The sequence below is a fragment of the Microcebus murinus genome, chromosome 4, assembly GCF_040939455.1.
Source record: "Microcebus murinus isolate Inina chromosome 4, M.murinus_Inina_mat1.0, whole genome shotgun sequence".
NCBI lineage: Eukaryota > Metazoa > Chordata > Mammalia > Primates > Cheirogaleidae > Microcebus > Microcebus murinus.
In genome coordinates, this window is record NC_134107.1 from 48,781,024 (window position 1) to 48,787,578 (window position 6,555).

The window sequence follows — 6,555 nt, forward strand, 5'->3', positions numbered from 1 at the left end:
AACACCAAGAGATATAGCACATAAAGCAAAAATGCTGTGACAGAGAGGATTCCAGAACTCCATTAGGGCCCCACTTAATGGCTGTGTAAAACATCTTTATTTAACCCCAACTAATTGGTTATGGATGCTCAGTTTACGTGTAATGTTGTAAGCCCCATCTCAGCCCAACTGAATTCAAACTGAAAATCAAAAAAAGGCACCTGCCCCAGTCTATCTATCTCTAGCCATGCAGGGAACAAATTCCAAATTAACATGACAAAGAGTGCACCTTAGTTCAATGTTATGTGTGTTTCCAGTCCTAATCTCAGACACTAAGCTATCCCTGATGCCATCTGGGGCTTAACCTATGCATTCACAGCACATTTCCTCTGGATTTAGAATTTTCACAAGCTGAGAAAGGCAAAACAACCATAACCCAGACTTGCATAAGGGTTTGGCCTCAACTACTAAATGATACTTTAGAGGGGACATTATGAGTCTTTACTTTTTCTGGGAATTCATCTGGATAGGGGTGGGGTGGGGTGGATGGGTGGTGAAAACTGTGAGCTCACTCTAGTTTAGAGTGAAATGGTTGAGGTATTACCAACTTTTTGAGAGATACTAGAGACACAAGGAATAAAGGATGAGACTTGGTGCTAAACACCTTTTCTCATTACTTTTGCAAAAATAAGAAAGGCCAATTCCATTTACTCTATCATGTGACCTCTTAAGGAGCTACCCAATCTACTAAGGGACCCCCAAGACTTTGTGGCTCATGAAAATCTCCTCTCCAAGTCACAGGGTATAAATATATAAAAATAAATATTGGCACATTTCTAAATCTGATGTGACTTCTCCCATATGCAGCCGTCTTCAGTTGCTTTATTATTGCCTCTTTGCAACACGATGGCGATAATGGGTGATGGAGTGACATCAGGAGCGCCAGAAGGAGGATGTCAGAAAGCCCTTGGGGACAGGTATCTCCTTGCGTTGCAAACATTTCTCCAAGAACTGCTTGAGGCGTATGAAGGAACCCATCTGTCTTGTGCTTGTGATGGCTTCAATTCTGGGGAAGTAGTCCTCTTTGATGAGAATTATCATTTTCCAAAACTGGACCTGGTACTGCTTCATGAGGGCATGCCCACACACCTCCAAGAAGTCAAAGAGGAAGGTGGCTGTAACATCTGACAGGGGCTCCATGTTTAAGATCTGTGCCAACCAGCGCCAGCCATGATTTAAGCCATGAGGATGAACCTCTTGTCGGTTTCCATAAGGCCACCGGAGCTGAATGATGGCAGCATAGAGACGGATCATCCCAGACATGCGTTTTAGAAAATTGTCCTGTTGCTCCACTTTGGAATCCTTCACTTGGTAGCCAAGCATCCTCTGATAGTCTTCCAAAGCCATTCCCTCCTTGAAAGCTGGATAGAAAGGGACAGAGTAAGGACACTTCTTGTGCAGATGAGCAAGAATGAGCTCCCCAACTCTGGGGTGGAGATCCCAGATACCAGATGCCACAACCGCGATGGGGAACGCTGCTTCGTGATGAGAAGCCACCTCCTCCTCGCCTTGTTTCACAAATTTCTCTGCCAGTTTGTACTGGACAAAATCCAGCCCCTGTGGGGTAAGTGTGACAGATACAGCACGCCCACCAGATTGAACAGTTTTTCCAGAGAGCAGGCTGTGGATCTTGTCAAATATCTCCTTCAGCTTTGAACCTGCAATAGTGGAGATTTGGCTCACTGGGATGGTGGCGGCCTTCTGAAGATCCATCTTTATCTTTTTGGCCTGATTGTCTTTGCTGTTGGTGAGGCCCTCAAAAGCCAACACACACTGTGTGGCACCATCCTGCAGCTGCCGGTACCACTGCATTGTGCTGTCTTGTACCTTCACCTGTAGGTCTTCATTCTGTTTCCCTCCTGGGCCCTGGCTGGGAGCTGGGGACTCTTTGTGAGCCTCTGGTCCCTGCTGCATCTGTGACTCCTGCAGCTTTACTTGGGCCTCCTCTTCATCTTGCCGCTTCTTGTCTTCACAGGCTCTGGTGATCTCCTGCCCCAAGTTTGTAAGAAGGTCCCGGATTTCCTGCAGAGCTCGCCCAGCCTCAGCTTGGTTCTCTGCTGTAGGATAGCCACTCTCTGAAGTGGCCCGAATGATCCCTGCGATGAGGCTGCACAGCTGGTTGCCTCGTGTGCGGGCCGCGGCCAGGTCGATCTGCAGCAGGTCCCTGTGCTGCTCAGAGGCGTCCAGCTGCCGGCTGAGCTGCAGTACCTCCTCCTACAGGGCGTACAGGCTGCGCAGGCGGCCCTGGCCTTCTTCCCTCCGCAGCCGCTCCTGCTCTGCTTGCTTCGGGCGCTGCTGCTCAGCCTCCCGCAGCTTCAGGTTGAGAATCTTTGCTCGGTGGCGATGCTCAGCTTTTAGCTTCTCTTGGTGCCCCAAGGCTTCTCTGGAGCTCTTCTCCATCACCTCCCGCAGGTCCTGGAATTCTTTATGCTGTTTCAGTTCCTTCCGTTCATCAAACCGCTTCAGCTGTTCCGATGCCATCTCCGAGAGGGCCCGCACCTTCCTCTCCTGCTCCTCCTGCCATTGCCGCAGGCCTTCCGTTCCTCTCATTCTGTGTACCAGTTCGTACATTCGGATGCAGCCTTCCACTTTGATCCCCCGGGAAGATTGAAGTACCACAGATTCTGTATGTGGGGACTCCTGTTTGTCCTTGGTTCCATTCGGTGTTGCAGAGGAGGCTGGTGAGCAGGCAGAGTTTCTGACAGGAGATTTGAGAACACATGAGGCTTGGTCTAGGGCTGAAGTGTACCTAGGAGATGGTGAGGTCTCAGAGGGTGGTGGGTTCTCCTGTGTATGCCGTAGGACATGATCTACCACCCATCCAGAGTAAGAAGATAGTTTGGGAAGAGTCATACATTCTTCTAAAACATCCTCGCCCCGCAGCAGCCAGTCGCGGTGGTAGCAAAGGCGACCTGTGTTGGAACTGCGCAGAGCCTGCAGGGTCTCCCAGCAGCGACCCTCGGACGGCATGGTCCGCCCTCTTGCAACTTCTGAGAGGCGCCGCTTGTCGAGTCCTTCATTTTTTATTGGTGAATAATGACCCATTTTATGCACAAAACATATTTTATTTATCCAATTAACAGTTGGCAGACATTGGGTTATTCCCACTTTTTGGCTATTATGAAAAATGATACTATGAACATTTATATACAAGGGTCTATGTAGACACATGTTTTTCTTTCTTTTAGGTATACTACATACCTAGGAGTGAAATTGCTAGATCACATGGTTGCTCTACATTTAACATTTTGAAGAAATGTTAGACTGTTTATCAAACCAGCTACGCTATTCTACATCCACACCAACTGCGTATGAGAGTTTCAATTTCTCCACACCCTCACCAACACTTGTTATTACCTGTCTTTTTGATTATAGTTATCCAAGTGGGTGTGCAGTGGAATCTCATTACAGTGTTGATTTGCAGTTCTCTGGTGACTAATAATAGTCACAGTCAATAGTTGAACATCTTTTCATGTGCCTCTTGGCCATTTATAGATCTTCTTTGGAAAGATGTTTATTCAAATCCTTTGCCCATTTTTATTCCAAGCATTTATCTTACTATGAATTGTAAAAGTTCTTTATAGATTTTAGACCTACGTTCCTTTTCAGGTATATGATTTGCCAATATTTTCTCCCATTCTGAGAGTTGTCTTTTTGCTTTCTTGGTGATATTGTCTGCAGTACAGAAGTTTTAACTTTTGATGAGGTCAAGTTATCTATTTTTTCTTTCATTGCTTATGCTTTTGGTGACATATGTACAGTGTACTTTTTAAATGGGCTGTTCCTTTGAAAACCTGTGTCTATTATTTACACGAAACTCCAATATTAAATATCTGGCTTAAATTCAAATCGGGGGGGAAAAAATCAATGAATCACGACTACAACCTTAAACAAGGCAGACGTAATTAAATACATCTAATTGAAGCCTTCCTGCTGGGAAAGGAATGGGAATGGATGGAGTTTTCAAGCTGGGCAAGATAGCAGTTGAGGTGGTTCGGGTAGCACCCTCCCTCCCTTCACTGTCTCAACATAAAATTCACAGAGGGCTTGCTGTACGGGGGAAAGAGCGAAAAGAGTAACTGGGCTGAGATGCTGCAGAGAGACACAGGCTGTTACTTGCCCTGCACTCGCTTCCAAGGCCAAGGAGGGCTGAGACTGGGTTCCTGGCCCCTTTCCCACCCTCCCCTCTCCACTTACCCGCTGGGAGGGCCCGTGGGGATGGAGTCTTCAAGAGGTTGGGAAGGACACCAGGGCCTTTAAACATGCTGTCCCCCCACCCCAGTCCTCCACCCAGCCAGCTCCCACACGTCACACCTCACTGTCACTTCCCCAGGAACATCTTCCCTGACCTCCACACCCCCACCAGATTAGGTAGCCCCGAATACGTTTTCACAGCTACCCGCACTTTTCCTTCATGGTGCTTTTCACAATGTCTGATTGTACGTTCATGCACCTATTTCACCATGTCTTTTTCGATAGACTGCAAACTCCATGAGCACAGGGTTTGCATCTGCTCTCCTCACAATTCTGTGCTTAGTGCAAAGCCTGGCACAAAGTAGATGCTCAATAAATACTTGTGGAGTGAAGGAATGATTGAAGCATCCCAGGGACTAGAAAATCTCTCCAGAGTGGCTGATTTGTTTCTGGAAAAATTTGTTTTCAGGGTCTTTATGGAACCAGAGTGATAACATAAAAAAAAAAAAAGGCCCTCCTCAGCAGCCAGCAGAGGGAAAAAGCATCCTCTCCGAAAGGTGGTTTCAGCAGCACAGGACCTGCGCTGCCGTGGAAGAGCCAGGATCTCCAGGCCAGACAGGGAGCAAGTGGAGGCAGCCTGAGGTCAGCACTTGAGGAGAAGAAGAGGGCAGGTGGAGAGACGCTGGCTGCCCAGTGGTTCTCTTGAGACCGCTGTCCTTCCAGGGTGGAGAGGTGAAAAGCAAGCGTTGTCATCACCCAGTGCCATCTCCTCCATGCCTCTATGCCACAGGGAAGCGATTCACCTGCAAGAGAACTTGATTGAGAAAAGAACTTTGCTTTCTGGAAATTCTCAGCAACATCAGCCCAAATCCCATTCGGACAAATATGCCTCCTAAGGTTGCAACATTTTTCTTTACCAGTCTACATGGTTCAGTGTTGTTTTATAAAATGTGAGGTTCCACGAACAACTTCCGAGCATGTACGATGAGTCAGGCATGGCGCTGGGCGAAAGGACACCTGGGTAAACAGGCCGTGGTCTCTGTTTTCAAGACGGGCACAACCCAGGGGAGAGACATATGACCAGCAGCTCAGTGTGATGCTGCCAAGAGTGCCCTGACAGAGCCCAGAGGAGCTACGGAAAAGAAAGAGATGACTTTGGTCTTGGGGATGACCGGGGAAGGCTTCCTAGAAGAGGATCTTGAAGTATGATCCAGCATAGTCAAGGCGACATGGTAGGGTCAAGAGGTAAAGATGTTTCATGCAGTAAGAACTGAATTGTGTTGAAATGGCAGTAATAATATTCACACTGGCAACTTCCTAAACTGGAGGAAGCAGGGCCAGTGCTCTTGAGAGTGAATTCTCCATCCTGCTCACACCCACATCTGCGAGGGCACCAAGGCCGCCAATTCTATCTCCTGAACAGGTCTTGGGTTCTTCCTTTTCCCGCCAGCCCTGTTCCCTTTGCCCCGAACCAGACTCTCATCAGCCCCCCCAGTTCCACTGCACCCGTCTCCCCACTCTCTGGCCTCCCTGTCCGGACCCTCTAACACACCCTCACCAGCCAGCAGAGTCACAGTCATCCACAGCAAAACGATGTTTCAGGCAATGACACGCCACATAAGATTATAACACCATATTTTTACTGTGTTTTTTCTATGTTTAGATATGCAAATACTTGCCATGGTGTCACAGTTTCCTACAGTGTTCAGTACAGTGACGTGATGTACAGGTTTGTAGCCTCAGAGCAATGGGCTAGACCACATGGCCTGGCTGTGTGTGTAGAAGCCTGTGCCACCCAGGTTTGTGTAAGGACACCCTACGATGTTCACACGACGATGAAATCGCCTGACAATGCATTTCTCAGAATGTATCCCCATCGTAAAGTAACACATGGCTGCACATCGGTTAGATCAGAAACCTAACTAATGCTAAATGGGGCCAACAAGGATATTTCACGGCTGAAGTCTCCAGGATAGATCTCACTTTAGGCAGAGGTGGATTTACTGGCTCTAGCAAAGGCATCAGGGCCTGATTTCTCTGTGCCTTGACTCTGCTTTCCTTCGCGTTGGCTTCACTCTCGAGTTGGTCATCTTCCTCCGGTGGCCCCACAGCTGTAGATTAGTAGCCTTCCTGTTTCGCGACTAGCAGGAAGAGGACTTCTTCCCAGCAGAGCCAATAACTGATCCAAGAACTAGGTCTCCTTGGGCCACCGGGGTACATGCCCATTTCTAAACCAACCCCGGGGACCAGGGGAATAAAGTACTGACTATGCCAATTGGCCAGCCCTGAATCATCGGCCCACCCAGGGCCCAGAAGGCGGGT

At 48.2% G+C, this 6,555-nt stretch overlaps 1 pseudogene; it reads right to left on the bottom strand.

Annotated features, from left to right (window-relative positions):
• Nucleotides 1–273: 273 nt before the first annotated feature.
• LOC105859960 (mRNA export factor GLE1 pseudogene) lies at nucleotides 274–3,042 on the bottom strand (annotated as a pseudogene).
• Between the last annotated feature and the right edge of the window lie 3,513 nt (nucleotides 3,043–6,555).